At 47.0% G+C, this 19,271-nt stretch overlaps 2 long non-coding RNA genes across 2 annotated transcripts in view; both read left to right on the top strand.

Moving 5' to 3' along the window:
- The first annotated feature begins 9,515 nt into the window (after positions 1-9,515).
- The window catches only part of LOC143943375 (uncharacterized), a 69,998-nt gene continuing 60,242 nt past the window's right edge, over positions 9,516-19,271 (top strand). Inside the window, exons 1-2 of the long non-coding RNA XR_013264930.1 lie at positions 9,516-9,584; positions 9,652-9,885. This is a non-coding gene — a long non-coding RNA (uncharacterized LOC143943375). The remainder of the gene's footprint in view (positions 9,585-9,651; positions 9,886-19,271) is intronic.
- LOC143942298 (uncharacterized) lies at positions 10,738-12,002 on the top strand. Its single transcript, XR_013264748.1, has 3 exons — positions 10,738-11,179; positions 11,764-11,879; positions 11,960-12,002. It is a non-coding gene; the product is annotated as an uncharacterized LOC143942298 (long non-coding RNA).

A 19,271-nucleotide genomic window follows, 5' to 3' on the forward strand; every position in this document is an offset into this window, starting at 1 on the left:
TAACTGAACCCAGGAATCAAGAGGATTTCTGATGGCCATGGCCCGATAAACCCAAGTTGGCCAAAAATTGAGGCGAGGACCTGTGGAGGCTGTGGTGACCATGACTACCTGAGATGAAGAGAGAGATGCTGAGGGAATACACATTGGCATGCCATTCCAATTTGTGAGAAATTCGACTCCCATGGGCAGATCTGCTATAGCTAGCACATCTTAATTTAAGGATTTAGTCAGGGTCTTTACCTGGAAGAGAAACACTAAAAGGTGGGAGTCTTGAGTCTGGCTGCTGCCTTGGCTGAAAATGAGCGGTGATAGTCAAAGGATGGGCACCCTGCATACTTGTGACCTGCTGCATGCAGATATGGGTCCAATTCTACCCTCCTGTTGGGGTTGCTCTGCCTAGCATGTCTCTGACTGTCCCCAAGGCCAGCACAAACTCTGTGACAGTGAGCTTGCGATTAAGTAAAGGGTCTCTGGCCTTCAGGATGACGGAGACATCTCCTCACGAATATGACTTGTTCTAGACCAAGTTGTGTACTGCTATGAGGAGGGATGCTAAGTTAACGTCGTTGTCATCCAAGATGTCCTCCTAGATGCCCTGCTAGGCCAAGGTCTGCAGGGAAGACGATGGTGCAGAAGTTGGGTGTATCTGTAAGTGAAGGTACGGGAATGACGGTGGTGACTGGAGCTGGTAGGGGCACGGCTGGGCGTACCTCCAGGGCTGTCACTCTGCTTGGACTTCAGCCACTACTGTTGACAGTGTGGTTACCCAGGAGTGCAGCTGAGTAGTCGCAAAGAAGATAGACTGAAGTGGAAACAGTAGCCTAAAGGCTTGGTTTCCTGGCTGCGGCAGGGTAGGATTTACTCCTGCGACACCGTTCTGCTATGAGTTTTTTTTTTTTATTGGTCCAAGCTCTTGTGAGACTGTAAATCGCCGCTTGCTGAGCCCGTAAAGGGTGATGGCAGGGCTGAGGCAAAGTCCTCACTGTCTGCCTGCGACATGGCGTCAACTAAAAGCAAAAGGGGGGGGGTGCGTATGTTTGAGGTAAGTTGCAAAGGTAGGAGGGGATAGTTGCATTTGGGTAGATAAGAAGATAAAAGGCGGAAGGAAACAAGAAGAATAGGACAAGGAACGACAGCCATAGTGACAGTTGGTTTGCGCTCGAGCGCTGTTGAGTGTGACTTTAGAAAACTCAAAAGAATCCGTGACAACTGAGGTGAGCCAGGAGGTGACTAGCTAGGTAACCGATAGCTCGGGTGTAAGTCTGTGCTCGGCACAGACTAATGAACCAGAGCGCCCCAGGGCGGACTGGGGTGGGTAGCTGAAGTCTGGTATACTAAGTAGGAATGTTGCGATCTGTAGTTAATTGACGTGGGTTCGGTCTACTAATGCTTGCACTGCCAGCAAGTATGGAGATTAGGCGACCTTGTCTGCGTATTGAAGGCTTGTGCTTCGAAAACAGAGTGAAGTGCACAGAAGTATGTGACAGTTGCTAACGCCTCAGGAGCAGGTCAAATTCTGTATGTGAAGTAAAAATATGTAGTGAAAGAGTGTTTAAGAGAAAAGGGGGAATCCCATTAAACTAAACACCTGACTTTATGCCCTAGTTGTGAAGTCGACTGGTTGGGTTCGAGAACGGAGTTGACCGGGAGCCTGTAGTAAGGTGACATGAGAATTTTGTTTTGACAAGGGGGATTGCAAAGAGCTGTTTGGGGCAAAGCTGGCCCCCTGGTGAAGATGCAAGCCCTCGACAATGGTTTTTTTTTTTTTTTTTTTTTTTTGGGAGATACTGTCCAAACCTGGTGCAGGGTGGACTAACTGGTGTTCTAACTGGCCTAAAAAGGGGAAAGCGACAGAGAAAATGATGAGCAGCCGTGTTGCTACTGGAGACGATGAGTGGCAGTTTGAGCCACTTGCTGAAATGCTTGCAGCGATTGCAAGGAAGCGGCCTTATTTGAATTATGAGGTGAGAATGAATGAATGAATGAATGGATGAATGAGGTGAGCAGCTGTGTTACTACTGGAGATGAGTGGCCGTATTAAGCTATTGCAGAGATGCTTGCAGCGATTGCAAGAAAGCAGCTTTATTTAAATCTATAAATTAAATTATAAGTGTGTAGGAATGAGGAGAGCAGCCGTGTTGCTACTGGAGATGAGTGGCCGTATTAAGCCATGCATTGATGCTTGCAGCGCTTGCAAGGAGCTTTGTTGAAAGTCGAAAGAAAAGGTTATAGAGGAAATGTGATTATGTAGGAATGACCGTGCGCAACACTGAGCAAATTGGTGGAGAGAATGGTGTATGATCATGTATGGATAGACTGAGAAAGTCAAACGTAAGTACTGCTGAATTCGTACAGTCGATGTGACTAGTTTGAACTGGGTTATAGCTATGGAATAGTCTGCGAAGATTTGAATTATTTGAGTCGGTGATGCAACAGGATTCGGCTTGGTTGTTAGAGTTGCGTTTGGCAAGGACTGGAATCGTTGCGCCGATGCTGCGACTAGACTCGAATGCTCCGTAGATGCGACTGAGAGGCTCGTATATGGGATCCGACCGTATCGCTGAGGATATGGCTGGGTTCGGATTGATTGAATTGTGATGGTGGTTTGAAGGGGCTTGTGATTGCCGAGGATCCGAAACATAAAAGCGAAGTTGCGACTAGATTCGAATTGGCCGTAGATGCGAGGTGAGTAAGGGGCTTGAATGTCGGATTTGACCGCATCGCCGTGAAGTGAACAGCTCGAGTAAACCCACGTTGGGTAGAAAGCATGAAATACATGAAAGATGACATAGAAAGACTTACGGTGGCGTAAGTGCGACTTTTTGCAAAATGAACATGATAAACGAACATGATAACGTAACTACTTGAGTTTAGAGGAGCGGTAACAACAAAGTCCTACCTGCGACAGCGAGTGTGTAGCGGTCCGAGCGTGGGACAATCGATGAAGATATACGACCGATCTCGAAGGTACAACTACGTGGACACACAGTGAGTTGGCAGAGTCAGCCTGTGCAGTGCATTTGACACGAATCAGCTTAAAAAATGTATGAGATGAATCATGATAATTGGCAGTAAGGAGTATCTGATACGAATTGGTTGTAGAGTGTATGCCATTCCTTACTGTGAAACCAAACACCTATCAACCACCCATCCCCCCCAGGCTAGTCAAGTGCAGGAAAACATCAGGTGGGTTTAATTACACCTCAATCAGCCACAGAAACCCATACAAACAATACCTGTTTATCTCAAAAAAGGATGAGAACAGAGAATCTTATAACCAGTGAAGCCTATGGCGAGTGATATTGGAGAACGACCAATAGCGACTCGGAGGCTTGGATCTATGAATGAATCGTATGTTTGGTAGAAGGAATTTACGAAGGTACTATGCCTGTGCCGAAAGATGTCGGGACATGAGTGTCAACAACTCAGAGGTAGGTTTTGCGAAAGGGGTGCAGGATAGTAAGCATGATAAGCCGCAAGTTTGCACATGATATGAAAAGATTCGGATACTACTTATCTGCGACCATGAGCGGGAACCGCCGACGAAGACCACGAATGAAGAAGCCGAAGTGCACCTGTGATTGGACGCACAGATAGTCGACCGTGAGGGAGCTGAGAAGAGTCGGCCCCTTGATGTGCAGTACCTTGCATTGGAACCGACACAGACCGTTGTGGGTGGTCTGATTAAATACCCTCCGGGCTCCTCCCATAATTACGGGCCACCATACTGGCCCTCTTATATATACACACACACACTGATATGTGTTCTCATTACTATTACCATTATTATTACTATTACTATTATTATTAATTTGTATTGTATACAAATAAAGCAAATATTATAAAGATACTATGATACCCATTCAAATATAAAAAATAAAAAGGTTAACGGTTCTGTTGTAATCACTGTGGTGTGGCATTAATCTTGATTTATTTTTTCACTTCCCTTCACAGGCTTTGCTTTTGGTTTCAGTCACTTGCATTGCAGACCCACTCTATCCGACTCCCCGACTAGTGAGTAATATTAAATACAGTACTGCTGTTTCAAATGTTGATGGTCCATCTAACATATAATATCCATTTTATCTATGTATACTCTTATTTTTGTAATAACATTTTATTCACAGGCTTTGCATATGGTTTCTGTCAGTTGCATTGCAGTCCCGATCTACCAGACTCCCCGACTAGTGAGTATCATTTGATTACTGTCCTGCTCATTGCAACGTTGATGGTACATATAGCATCTTTAATAAACCCTTTTATCTATGCATCTTACCCTTTTTTTTATTATTTTTAAATTCACAGGCTTTGCATTGGATTTTGGTCAGTTGCTTTGCAGTCCCGATCTCCCAGACTCCCCGACTAGTGAGTATCATTTGATTACTGTCCTGCTCTTTGCAACGTTGATGATAAACCTTTTTTTTATCTATGCATCTTCCTTTTTTGTTATATTTTTTTCTTACAGGCTTTGCATTTGGTTTCGGTCAGTTGCAGTCCCGATATATCAGACTCCAGCAACTAGTGAGTAATATCAGAATGATTCAAATTTGTGATACGTGTATAATTATTTTTTCAAGGTGTAGATAAAGACTATATTTTTTTTGGATGCTTATTTATTATAGACTTGGTATATTTAGCAGCTGTTAAAATTTAGATTTTTTTTTACAATTTAGTGGCTCCAAAAAATACCACAAAGGTCCTTATAAGGACTGGTAACTTGGTCTAGGGTGCTACAGTACATAGGGTTGAGTGAGGTACAGTCTGCTATTCTATAAGGATTGGTATAGGTCAACAATACATTGGGTTGAGGTGCACTACTGCTGACCGCTGCCCTATACTGCAGCAGTCCTTCATCAGTATATGGACTGACGTACAGTCTGCTAATCAGTCACACACAACCTACTTGGTCCACAAAAGTCCTTATAAGGACTGGTAACTTGGTCTGTCTAGGGTGCTACAGTACATAGGGTTGAGTGAGGTACAGTCTGCTATTCTATAAGGACTGGTATCGGTCCACAATACATAGGGTTGAGGTGCACTACTGCTGACCGCTGCCCTATACTGCAGCAGTCCTTCATCGGTATAGGGACTGACGTACAGTCTGCTAATCACTCACACACAACCTACTTGGTCCACAAAAGTCCTTATAAGGACTGGTAACTTGGTCTGTCTAGGGTGCTACAGTACATAGGGTTGAGTGAGGTACAGTCTGCTATTCTATAAGGACTGGTATCGGTCCACAATACATAGGGTTAAGGTGCACTACTGCTGACCGCTGCCCTATACTGCAACAGTCCTTCATCGGTATAGGGGCTGAGAGTTTTGTCACAGGGTCATTTAAAAAATGACAGGCAGAGGAAGAGGCAGGCCCTTCCGCAGGGGTGGTAGGGGTAGGGCAGGAGCAACAGGCTTGAGCCAAAGTGGGAAGTTGCAGAAGGTGCGTTCAATTACTTTAAAGGACGCACCAGACTTGGTTGAGTGGCTCGCTCAGCCTTACTCCTCTGCACCCTCCTCATCCTCTCGATCTGCACCCTCTTCTTCACTCTCTGCTATGTGCACCCCCAAAGACACTACCACCAACAACACCACCACCATATACCTTCCGCTTGAGTCACAGGAATTATTTTCCGATCCATATCAAGACATTTCTGATGCGCAGCCACTCTTGGTATTGGATCAGGAAGAGGAGGCATTAACAACCGCTACTCAGCTGTCTGACAACAGTACCCAGATCAGCCCAAGGAGGAGGTTGGTCCCCGGTGTTGCTGCCTACTCCGAGATCTCTACTTATAGCGGTGGGGAAGGTGACGTCGATGATGACGTGTCTAGTGATGTCACGTGGGTGCCCACAAGAGATGAAGAGGAGGGGAGTTCAGAGGGAGATATGGACCAGCAGATAGGGAGGAGAAGCAGGAATAATTTACATTGCACAGGAGGGACAAAGCAGACTGCAAATGTATCAGGAGCGAGTCATAGACCATGTACGGTCACATCTGGCGCTCCCAGGACACCGGCACATGGCTCCGCAGTGTGGGCTTTTTTTAACGTGTCCGCTGCTGACAATAGCGTTGCCATCTGCAATCTTTGCAGTCAACGCATTAGTCGCGGTAAGCCCAACACTCACCTAGGGACGACTGCCTTAAGAAGGCACATGAGCAGCCATCACCGAGCCCAGTGGGAGCAACGGAACACACAAAGCCACACTGCAGGCTCTCACCGTCCAGCCTCGTCTTCTACTTCTCCTTCTCCTCTCTCCTCACAATTGTCCTCCACTCCACCTTCCATCATGCCAAGCTCACGTTTTCCTGCAAAAAGACAGGCTTCCGTGGGCCTAATGTTCGAGCGTAAAAAAATGATGACGCCGGATAACCCTCTTGCCCAACGGTTGACGGCTGGCTTGTCAGAACTCATAGCCCGCCAACTACTTCCATATAAACTGGTGGACTCGGAGGCCTTTCGCAAATTTGTGGCCATTGGAACACCACAATGGAAGGTCCCAGGAAGGAAGTATTTCTCAGAGAAGGGCATCCCAGAGCTATATGGCCATGTTCAGCGGCAAGTGAATGTATCTCTGGCACACAGTGTCGGTGCCAAGATACATCTGACCACAGACACGTGGTCTAGCAAACACGGGCAGGGAAGGTATATCACTTTTACTGCCCACTGGGTGAACCTTCTGACGGCCATCAAGCATGTAACCCGTGGCACCCGTGTAGATTTGGTTTTACCGCCACGGATTGCATGCAGGCCTGACTCTTCTTCTCCTCCTCCTCTTACTCCATCCTCCTCCCTCTCCTCCTCAGCTGACTCCACCTTTATATGCTTGATAGGTTGCTCCAGCAGAAACGTGCAGTTAACGTATACCTGTATGAACTCTGTGGCAGAACCGGTTCTGGGGAGCTGTTTTTTTTTTCACCGCGCCAGTGGCTGCTCATGCGTGACGCATGCAGACTTCTGCGGCCATTTGAGGAGATCACCAAACTGGTCAGTCACAGCCATGGCTCCATCAGTGACGTGGTACCTTATGGCTACTTTATGGAGCGTGCATTGCGTCGTGTCATTGATCAAGCTGTGGAGGAGCAGGAGCGGGAAGATGAGGAAGTCGCAATGCTGGATGAATTCCCAGGGGGGGCTACTCTATCTGAGACAAGTGAACAACAGGAGTCTGAAGAGGAGTCAGAGGAGGATGGTGCCGGGGCAGATGAGGAGGAGCAAGAAGAGCATGCTTTAAACCTTTCTGGGATCCCTGTTGTGCGTGGATGGGGAGAGGAGAATGAAGAGGATGACATTATCCTGGATGATGAGCAGGAGCCAGGCCACCACATCGCTTCCAGTTTAGTGCAAATGGGGGCCTTCTTGCTCCAGTGTTTTAATAGGGGCCCCCGTATAAAAAGCATAAGGGTCAAGGACCAGTACTGGGTGGCAACGTACTTAGACCCCCGGTACAAACAAAAAATGGCGGAAATGCTACCGCCGTCACAGAGGCCTGTCAGAATGCAGCACTTCCAGGCCTTGCTTTGAGAAATGCTGCATTCTGCTTTTGCCTGCGCTGGCAGAGGAGCAATTCCCACTCCCAGAGAAGGAGTTGCGGGTACCAATCCAACAGCGCCTGCAAGAAGAGGCCGGTTTGAAGATGTGTTGGTGACTTCGGATATGAGGTCATTCTTTCAGCCGACCCATCGACAGGTGTCATCCAGCATCAGGGAACGCCTAGACCATCAGGTGTCCGACTACATCGGGTTAATGGCCGATGTGGACGCTCTGAGGAGTGATGAACCCCTGGACTACTGGGTGGGCAGGCTTGACCTCTGGCCAGAGCTTGCCCAATTTGCAATCGAACTGTTGGCTTGCCCCTCATCCAGTGTCCTGTCCGAAAGGACGTTCAGCGCAGCAGGGGGGATCGTGACCGATAAGCGTACTCGCCTAGCTCACGACAGTGTTAACTACCTCACATTTCTAAAAATGAATGAGGCATGGATCTCGGAGGAATTCAACACATGTGACCAGTAGACCATGTATATGTCTATAAACAATGTTTTTAATCAAGCACAGAGACCTTCTTTCTTCATTTGGCTCACTTCCTTGTCCAAAAAAAAGCACACTGTACTATATGCCCGTACCCTCCTCTTTGAAGAGGTTGAGCGGTGTCATATTTCTACTGGGGCTGCTTATTATGAGGGGCTCCCACCATCCCTGTGCTGTGCTGACATCCTCCTGGGGCTGTACCTCTGCTGTGCATATCATGAGGGGCTCCCACCATCCCTGTGCTGTGCTGACTTCCTCCTGGGGCTGTACCTCTGCTGTGCATATTTTGAGGGGCTTCCACCATCCCTGTGCTATGCTCATTATTAGGGGCTCCCACCATCCCTGTGCTGTGCTGACTTACTCCTGGGGCTGCTTATTATGAGGGGCTCCCACCATCCCTGTGCTATGCTGACATCCTCCTGGGGCTGCTTATTATGAGGGGCTCCCACCATCCCTGTGCTATGCTGACATCCTCCTGGGGCTGCTTATTATGAGGGGCTCCCACCATCCCTGTGCTATGCTCATTATGAGGGGCTCCCACCATCCCTGTGCTATGCTGACTTCCTCCTGGGGCTGCTTACGGTGCAGGTGTCAGTGCTGTATATCACGGTGCTGGTGTGAGTGCTTTATGTCACGGTGCTGATGCCAGTGCTCTCTATCACGGTGCTGCTGTCAGTGCTGGTTATCACGGTGCTGGTGTGAGTGCTTTATGTCATGCTGCTGATGTCAGTGCTCTCTATCACAGTGCTGCTGTCAGTGCTGTATATCACGGTGCTGGTGTGAGTGCTTTATGTCACGCTGCTGATGTCAGTGCTCTCTATCATGGTGCTGCTGTCAGTGCTGTATATCATGGTGCTGGTGTTAGTGCTTTATGTCACGCTGCTGATGTCAGTGCTCTCTATCACGGTGCTGTTGTCAGATCACTCTATCACGGTGCAGGTGTCATTGCTGTATGTCACGCTGCTGATGTCAGTGCTCTGGTGATCATCTCCTGCACCCTCTTCTTTGCCTACCCTGGTCCCTGACCTTCCCTCTCCTCCATTGCCTTCATGCGCTCCACAGTCCTGAATTGTCACAACAATTTCCCATATAAAAAAAGAATGCTTGTAGTTGTCGATCCCAGATTCACCTCATACATGTGTTATGTCATTGGCCATGTGGTGGGACTATTTTTGCACAGCTATTAATTATTTTGTGGCTGCAAATTTGACCTGTAGGTTTGCGAAGTTCGCCTCCCATTGAAGTCAATGGGGCCCGCCGCGAACGTTCCAGTTCGCGAACTATCAGCCGCGTTCGCAGTCCGCGTTCGCGAAACGTCCCGTCGGAAGTTCGTCCATCACTACTCTGCAGTGTGCTCCAGATTTTACTGGAATGCAATGACGGTACACATTGCAAACTGGGTATGCAATCTAATAGATTTGGTGAATTTACATACACATACACAAATGGTTGTACACATTGTTACCATCTTTTTTTTTTTTTTCAAGATACTTGAATGTGAGCAATGTCAGAAGGTGGGAAAACCATTGAGAGGTACCCAGCCACTGCAGTTTATTAAGGTAAATGTTGTTAAATCTAAATCTATATCATTCATGCATTTACAATTAATTTATTCTATACTATTAGGTGTCAAATGTATGGGATCTCGTTGGCATCGACCTAACAGGACCTCTGCCCAAAACTGTTAATGGAAATGTATATATCCTTACGGCAACTGATTATTTTTCAAAATGGGTGGAGGCGTTCCCACTAAAAACGAAAAGTGCAGCTGAAGTGGGCCAACACCTTTGCTCTATGATATATAGACACGGATGTCCCAAAAGAATCCTGTCTGACCAAGGCAAAGAGTTTGTGAATCAAGTAGGTGTAATTTAAAAATAGCATAGTAGTAGAAATGCTCTAAGAGTTATGTTGCTACCTTCATTTTGTCTTTAAACATGCTTCTTGTTACAGCTAAACAATGGCCTTTGTACGCTTCTGGGAATAGAAAGGAGTGTGACAGCTGCATACCATCCACAAACAAATGGGCTTGATGAGAAAACAAACGACAATATAAAGCGGCAAGATTAATTACTATTTCTATTTGTTACTATTATTTTTTTTGGAATAACATTTGTGTTCGCATTTCACTGCTTTTGCAAGTGTTTAAGCATATAACATATTTCTCTGGAGTATGGGGCTCGCGTCAAGACTGTTTTGCAGAGAGCTGTTAATGTCGTGGTAACGTAACGTGTATTTTTGTATTTTTATTTTTTCTATATAGAGCTCTAATGAAAATGGTCAATGAATGATAAGCAGGATAACTGGGATATGTTTTTGGAAACGACATTATTTTCGTTGCGCTCAAAAATTCAAACCACCACAAAATTTTCACCTTTTCAATTGATGTATGGAAGGGAGGCAGTTTTCCCTGCTGAAGTTCCTGTTGAAATGCTGGTTAGTTAATGTACAACTGTGCTGCAATTCTGTGCTCACATATGCAAACTTATCACTTTATGAGGAGTGGAGGTGATTTAAGGCTGCAGGGCTTATGTATGAATTTATAGGCTGTTCTGTAGACTTACAAACTCCATATAGCTGGTTATTTATTTATTTTTATTTCTTTGGTCAATTACTTCAAATCAAAAATTTTTTTTTTTTTTTTTAGCTTTTAGACATCATTCTCCCACATGAGACTAGTTATGTTTCATTCATGGTGGAGAAGAAAGCTGCAATGAAGATGGTGAAAGCAGCCACAAAGGAAAATATCTCCAAGTCTCAGAACAGACAAAAGGAAGCCCATGATAAAAAAATCCAGCAAAAGTTTCAAAACATTTTTTATACTGTTGGTCAAAAGGTTTGGTTGTACAACATGAGGAAAAAAGGCAGGAAAGGTGGAAGGCTAGAAGCAGACTTTACTGGCCCTTACACAATTGAGACAATATCTGGGAAGCTGGTCACATTGTTGACTGATATTGGAGTTTCTCTAAAGAGAAAATATAATGTTGACCACCTAAAGCCTTTTGTGATCGCAAAAAATGAGGTTAAGGAAGGTGATGAAAAATCGATGACAACGCTTACAGGACACAGCAGTTCGAATACAGCTCAACAGAGACCTTCTGCCCAAAGTGATGCTGCAAAAGTCCCGGAACAGAACATGATGGTCACTATTGAGGTACAAGTAAACTCAGTATCTGCATTAGATATATACAAATATATAATTTTAGGTTTAAGTTTGAACAACATTTTGTCACTGTGCTGAACCTCCATGCAGTATAAAAATGTTTTATTGATTTATACATGTCATTGAACGTCAATGTTGAATTTTAAGCCCTCAATAGATACTTCACGGAATATTGTGCACACCGTAGAAGAGAGAGGTAGTTTTATTAAGTTTGACCCCGTTGGTCATATGTTTGGCCATGCCCTGTTGGTATGGCCTTTTTAGTTTGGGTGTAAAGTTGCCACTGTTTGGCATTGCTTTCATGCACTCTTACTAGTTTGACCCCGTTGGTCATATGTTTGGCCATGCCCTGTTGGTTTGCCCTGTAGTTTGGTTAAAGTTGCCACTGTTTGGCATAGTTTTACTGCATTCTTTTCCTACTTTGATCTGATTGGTCAATATTGGCGTTGCCCTGTTGGTATTGCCTCAGCTATCATTTGGCCATTACGGCATTTCATAAAAACTTCGACATTTCTTTTTTGACAGTCCTTAAATGTTTTGATAATCAAGCTCATTTTTTAACGTTGCTTCCCCAGTTCAAATGTTATGGCAGAGAGAAGATGAGCAATCACAGGTTGTTGTTGTCGGGCCTTACCCGCTTTTTGTCTCCTCATTTAAAACACTGCGATCAACAAAGTGGTTGGTAGATGAGGTAAGAGACTACTTCACTACTCTACAAAATATATTAGTCAAATGTGTTCTTATCTGTATTTTCTTTTGTTTAAAATACAGGTAATTGACGCATACCTACATGTCCTAATAAAAAGCCAGCAGGCAAGTGTGACTTCTGTGAAATATGTGCAATTCTGTTTGAGTTATTATTCAGCGTGATCAATTTTAATTTCATATTACACAGGAATCTGTTCGTCAGATTTGTGCAGTTGTCGCCAGTACATTGTTTGATGGACAAATACAGAGATTTGGAAAGGTGGGTTACTTATCGTGGTTACAGCTATATGTAAGTAATGTATCACATTGATTACTAACTCCATTTCTACACTTTTGCGCAGAATATTTATCCAGAGGACATTTGGGTGTGTCCCATAAATGTTGAACAACACTGGATTTTAGTGGTATTTATTCTAAGTTTACCTTTCCTTCAGGGGCGTAACTAGAAATCACAGGGCCCCATAGCAAAATGTTGCATGGGCCCCCCCCCCCACAAAAAAAAATGAACTAATGCCATTGAACAACAGATTACCACACTCATGTAGCACAGTACCCAGGCAACAGCTTATATTAATTTCATCCAACAAAGTATGCAGTATACTGTATGCAGCCCCTGAAGGACACACATGCATATCCCCATCAGTACAGGCCCCCCCTCAGTGCAGACACCACCCTCAGTGCAGGACATCCCCAGCAGTGCAAACCCACCCCTCTCAGTGCAGACCCCCTCAGTAGTACCGACCCCCCAGCAGTGCAGACACCCCCCTTAGTACATACACCCCACTTAGTGCAGACCCCCCCATCAGTACAGACACTCCCCACCTCAGTGCAGACCCCCCCAGCAGTACAGACACCCCACCTCAGTGCAGACCCCCCCAGCAGTACAGACACCCCCCATTACAGACCCCCCTCAGTGCAGACACCCCCCATCAGTACAGACCCCCCACCCAAGTGCAGACCCCCCAGCAATGCAGACATCCCCCTTAGTACCCACACCCCCCATTACAGACCCCCCCAGCAGTACAGACCCCCCCAGCTTTGCAGACAACCCCCTCAGTACAGACTCCCCCTCAGTAGTGCAGGGCCCCAAGCAGTGCAGGCCCTCCCTCAGTAGTGCAGACCCCCACCTCAGTAGTGCAGACCCCCACCTCAGTAGTGCAGACCCCCACCTCAGTAGTGCAGGCTCCCCCTCAGTAGTGCAGACTCCCCCTCAGTAGTGCAGACTCCCCCTCAGTAGTGCAGACTCCCCCTCAGTAGTGCAGACCCCCACCTCAGTAGTGCAGACTCCCCCTTAGTAGTGCAGACTCCCCCTTAGTAGTGCAGACCCCCACCTCAGTAGTGCAGACTCCCCCTCAGTAGTGCAGACCCCCACCTCAGTAGTGCAGACCCCCACCTCAGTAGTGCAGACCCCCACCTCAGTAGTGCAGACCCCCCCTCAGTAGTGCAGACCCCCCCCTCAGTAGTGCAGACTCCCCCTCAGTAGTGCAGACCCCCCCCCCTCAGTAGTGCAGACCCCCCCCTCAGTAGTGCAGACCCCCCCCCTCAGTAGTGCAGAGCAGACCCCCCCCAGTATTGCAGAGCAGACCCCCCCCCCCAGGAGTGCAGAACAGACCCCCCTCAGTAGTGCAGAGCAGACCCTCCCCCAGTAGTGCAGAACAGACCCCCCTCAGTAGTGCAGAGCAGACCCTCCTAGTAGTGCAGAGCAGACCCCCCCTCAGTAGTGCAGAGCAGACCCCCCCAGTAGTGCAGAGCAGACCCCCCCTCAGTAGTGCAGAGCAGACCCCCCCAGTAGTGCAGAGCAGACCCCCTCCAGTAGTGCAGAGCAGATCCCCCCTCAGTAGTGCAGAGCAGATCCCCCCTCAGTAGTGCAGAGCAGATCCCCCCTCAGTAGTGCAGAGCAGACCCCCCCCTCAGTAGTGCAGAGCAGACCCCCTCAGTAGTGCAGAACAGACCCCCCCCCCAGTAGTGCAGAGCAGACCCCCCCTCAGTAGTGCAGAGCAGACCCTCCTAGTAGTGCAGAGCAGACCCTCCTAGTAGTGCAGAGCAGACCCCCCTCAGTAGTGCAGAGCAGACCCTCCTAGTAGTGCAGAGCAGACCCCCCCCCCTCGTAGTGCAGAGCAGACTCTCCTAGTAGTGCAGAGCAGACCCCCCACTCAGTAGTGCAGAGCAGACCCCCCCCTCAGTAGTGCAGAGCAGACCCCCCCCTCAGTAGTGCAGAGCAGACCCCCCCCCTCAGTAGTGCAGAGCAGACCCCCCTCAGTAGTGCAGAGCAGACCCCCCCCTCAGTAGTGCAGAGCAGACCCCCCCTCAGTAGTGCAGAGCAGACCCCCCTCAGTAGTGCAGAGCAGACCCCCCTCAGTAGTGCAGAGCAGACCCCCCTCAGTAGTGCAGAGCAGACCCCCCCCTCAGTAGTGCAGAGGAGACCCCCCCCCTCAGTAGTGCAGAGGAGACCCCCCCTCAGTAGTGCAGAGCAGACCCCCCCCTCAGTAGTGCAGAGCAGACCCCCCCTCAGTAGTGCAGAGCAGACCCTCCTAGTAGTGCAGAGCAGACCCCCCCTCAGTAGTGCAGAGCAGACCCCCCCCCTCAGTAGTGCAGAGCAGACCCCCCCCTCAGTAGTGCAGAGCAGACCCCCCTCAGTAGTGCAGAGCAGACCCTCCTAGTAGTGCAGAGCAGACCCCCCCTCAGTAGTGCAGAGCAGACCCCCCCCCCTCAGTAGTGCAGAGCAGACCCCCCTCAGTAGTGCAGAGCAGACCCCCCCCTCAGTAGTGCAGAGCAGACCCCCCCCTCAGTAGTGCAGAGCAGACCCCCCCCTCAGTAGTGCAGAGCAGACCCCCCCCTCAGTAGTGCAGAGCAGACCCCCCTCAGTAGTGCAGAGCAGACCCTCCTAGTAGTGCAGAGCAGACCCCCCCTCAGTAGTGCAGAGCAGACCCCCCCCTCAGTAGTGCAGAGCAGACCCCCCCCCCTCAGTAGTGCAGAGCAGACCCCCCCTTACATACCTCACAACAGCGCTGACATTCTCCACATACAGCGGTGTGTGTTCCTCGAGGCTCGAGCGCAGGCTCCTCCTCCTCTGTGCATGTAAACAGAGAGGAGGGGAGGTGGCTTAGGTCCACGCTGCTGCGTCCCTCAGCCTGCGCTCGAGCACAGAAGGCACAGGTGCTAGTGGTGCGGCTGCCGCTACTCAAGGGTGTCACCCCGCTGGCGGGTGTCACCCGGTGCGGCCCGCACCCGCGTAGCAAAGCCACTCACCGGGCCCTCGATCGGCTGCGGGCCCCATAGCGCCCGCATGGGTCGCTATGGCGGTAGTTCCGCCACTGCTTTCCTTACTCTTGTTATTGAACTCTATTATTTAATTATGTCATGTATATAGGTGTTAACTTATCTTGAAAGGAAAATCAGATTAACTTAGCAAACGTCATAAAATGTATACATCTCAATTAATACCAAACTTGTCTTAAATCTTCATGACAACAATGGACACAATTCTAAATCAAAAAAGTCTTGGTCAATCCTTGACATGTTTCAAACTTGTGTGTATATAGATATTCAACTTTTACACAATGACCTTGCAGAGTGCATCTGCTCTATGGATGTGAAATTGTGAATTTTGTTTACCAAAAAGTTCGAACTTTATTTTAGATTTTCAGCATGGCACAGCAGGCCATGTTTGTCATAGACCCAATGGGAGCAGAAATTGCATATGCAGCTACATTGCACCATAACTGGGGGTAAGTGTGTCTCGTGCAAAAGTTATTTAAATAAACACATACAAAGTGTGCAATTTACCAAAATATTTATTTTTTTGGTTATATAGTTTATTCCTGCGGATGGCCACTCGCAAAGACCAGGTTGTCCAATGGAAAATATATGTTCTAAATCACAGCAAACAACAGGACACCAGTAGTTGTGGAGTTCTTATTTTGATGGTAATTGCTTTTTTTTCACATATTCTTTAGTTAAGTCAACAATTAAATCTTTAAGTGTTAACCCCAAAAAATATAACGCATCTGGATCGTAAAAAGCAGATTACAGTGCTTGTGCTGTTATCAGCAGCCTGCGAAAATGAAAAAAAGCTCACTGATTCTGCCACTTTCTGTATGCCATCTTAGCTCTGAAGACAGAAATCAGGGCTGCTCTATTACAGGCTGGCCTAGCACACTATGTAAGTGGATTTAAGCTAGCGTTCGAAATACAAAATGTGAGCTGTGTTGAGGCCAGTCATGTGACTTCTGGCCGCTTTACACCTCCAAGACTGATTTTGTGGAGGAGACGAGGGGGACATGTGATACATCACGTCCTGTCTCTGCCGTCAGCCGGGCAGGACGGCTCCTCCAGAATAAGACTTCATACAGAGATATAAAGCGGGCGTGAGTAATGTGACTGCTCCAAAGCCAGCAGAAAATGGTTATTTTTTTTAAAAAATGTTATTTAATAGATAAGCTATATATTTTATATATAGTTTGACTAAGATATAAGGGTTCCAAAATATTGCATTTAAAAGGTTTCTGTGTTTTACAGTTTGCAAAAGAGTACTTACAAAGTTGAACAATATTCAATGTGAAGACATCACCCGAAGCCATATTGGATGCACGACTCCAACTAGCATGCACCCTACTTGAGTATCAAGGTCAGTAATATCACTAAATGCATGAAAAATGTGTTAGTCTAAAATAATATGGAAAATAATCCACATATATTCTAGGACGTTGTCAAAAATGTATTGAATTTTAAATGATTGCCTGACATTTGAACATGTTGTGAAACATGTTTACCAAACTTACACACTTATTTTAGATCATCACGACTGAGCAGGTGTGGGAAGACGGATAACTAAGCAAGGAACCATGGAATCCAGAAAAATGAAAACATAAGTTGAGTAACTGTTCTGTCCAATTAATGCAATTTTGTCATTTTTTTGTAAGGTATGAGTTGGGTTGTATGTGCAGTTTTTGGATGGTTAGTAAAGCAGTGATACAAGTCAAAATATCACCTGAAGAATCTGGGTTTTCAGTGGTGATTTGTTGCTTGTGCTGGGGGAAGATGCAGCGTACACTGTTTAGGAAGAATAAAGCTGCAAGGTTTTCTGGTATCCATCAGGACTAGAAGGTGTTGCAGCCTTCCTATCATAGCCAGAACTAGTTAGAAGTTGTCTGTTGTTAAGGAGATGGCTGGATGGATATGCTTCTCCTTTGAACAGAGTTTGATATGGACTCCCAGATATTTTCTTCAAAATGTAGTCTCCATTTTTGGGTTCAGGAAGTGAGAGGTGCGGGCAGTTGGTGTGTTAGGCTTGCACTTCCTGCATGCTCTCTAGAATCTGAAAAGAGGGAAAAGGCCGAATTAGAGCTTTACAGAAGGAGTAGCTGGCAGTAGCATAGAAGTGTTTTGAATATACTGCAAGCCAGGCAAGTCGGGTCTTCAAAGTTAAACCTGCAGTGGCTTAGGTGTGTTGAAAACCACTTTATGCTGAGCTACAGATTTAAATGAGCGGTCTGGCACCGTCATGACTAAGTGTAATAACAAAGGGTCCAAGCCTGTAATCATCAGTAGGACATGTGCCACTGTTACTTTCTACAAGCGTGAAGCTGAGGAATTGATCAACTCAAGTGGCTAAGTTCAGTGAGATCCAAGGGAAACCCTCTACCTATGATCTCTAGGAAACGCATGTATTTTGGTTAGGAAGGGGCTCCCTAGAGAGGAAATAGATGGGAATACTACACCAGCATAAGTGAAAGCAAGTGGTTGGTAATGGTAGATTCAGTCACTTTTTAATATTTTTGTTGTGTAAATATGGTGCACTTATCAAACATGTACCATGCTGAGAACACTTGCATGTCTCTACATAGGGCTGCTATTGAGCAGGCCTGTGTTTGTATAGACTTTCCAGTTTATTAGTTGCGTTTGTAGTCGATGCCTTTTTTGTGAAATTGTTCAATGCAACAGTAGGCACCCTACGACAATTTTGCATTAAGCAATGGCCAGATAGAGAAATGTGAGCCATTTTTGGCACAGTTGTAAGGAACATATAATCTGCTTTTTCTCTTACTCTTTTCAGGTACTGAGCATCGAGAGGTGGAGCAGGCAGAGCAGAAGACCATTCTGGATGGGAGGAGGCAGACCAGAAGAGCACCTGAAAAAGATGCGTCTAATTTCATGCTTGTAGAAATGTGTGCTATGTTTATGGTACAGTTGTAGAACTGCCACGATGAATCGTCGTAATCGATTACGTCGACTACAAAAATACGTCGACGTGCGTGCAGGGTGTCGATGCGTCACAGTGCTTAGTATCTACCGCTGTCCTCCGTGTTGCCGCCCCCCTCTCTTCTCCCCCTCCGTGCCGCTGTCCCTAGGGGTGCAACGGATCGTCACCGATCCGTGATCCGTACGGGTCACCCCGCTCGGATCGGCACATGCCGCGATCCGCGGAGCGCTCCGAGGTCTCGGCCTTTCGGAGAGGCCGCGGCTTCGGCCTAGCTCTGAAGCGGCGGCCATCTTTCTACACCCAGGCGTTTACAATGTGATCACTCCGACGGAGCAATCGCTTGTAAACAAACCGGTGTCATGACATGACGCCGGTTTCCCTCTCCCCTCTCTGTACTGATCTGTGCAGTGGAGGGAAGAGGTCATATGGAAGCAGCTATCCCTCCATACCCAGACAATACTCTGCCAGCCCAATACAATACTTTGCCAGCCCAATACAATACTCTGCCAGCACAATACAATACTCTGCCAGCACAATACAATACTCTGCCAGCACAATACTCTCAAGGTTATCCAAAGGATTAATTAGCTAATCAACAAAAAACCACTAGATTCATTAAAAAAGTAAATAAATAAAATAATCGGATAGTCGTTGACTAAACGAAAAATGTATCGATAGATTAGTCGACAGACAAATTAATCGTTAGTTTCAGCTCTAGTTGTAAGGAATATATAATCTGCTTTTTCTCTTAGGTCGCGTACACACGGGCGGACTGTTCGTCCAACTTTGTCCGCTGAACAGTGTTTCAGCGGACAGTCCACTCGTGTGTGGGCTTCAGCGGACAGTTTCAGCGGACAGTCTGACGAACAAAGTTTTTCGGAATTTCCGTAAGACTGTCCGCTGAAACTTGGTTTGAGCGAACAGTCCGCTCGTGTGTAGGCTTGTTCGGCAAACTAAGTCTCGCGCATGCTCAGAAAGAATTTACACGGCGAAGGTTGCATTGCAGTGTATCGGACGCCGAATTTCTCGTCCCGTCGTACGTGCCGTTCACGTCATCGCGCAAGTTTTCAGCGGACTGTTCGTTCGTCGTGTGTGGTCAAGTCCGCTCATGCTAATTTTGAGCGGACTGTTTGTCAAACTGTTTGACGAACAAAGTTGGGCGAACAGTCCACC

This window comes from Lithobates pipiens, unplaced genomic scaffold (genome assembly GCF_037356315.1).
Source record: "Lithobates pipiens isolate NorthernLeopardFrog02 unplaced genomic scaffold, aLitPip1_a1.2 Scaffold_30, whole genome shotgun sequence".
Taxonomy (NCBI): domain Eukaryota; kingdom Metazoa; phylum Chordata; class Amphibia; order Anura; family Ranidae; genus Lithobates; species Lithobates pipiens.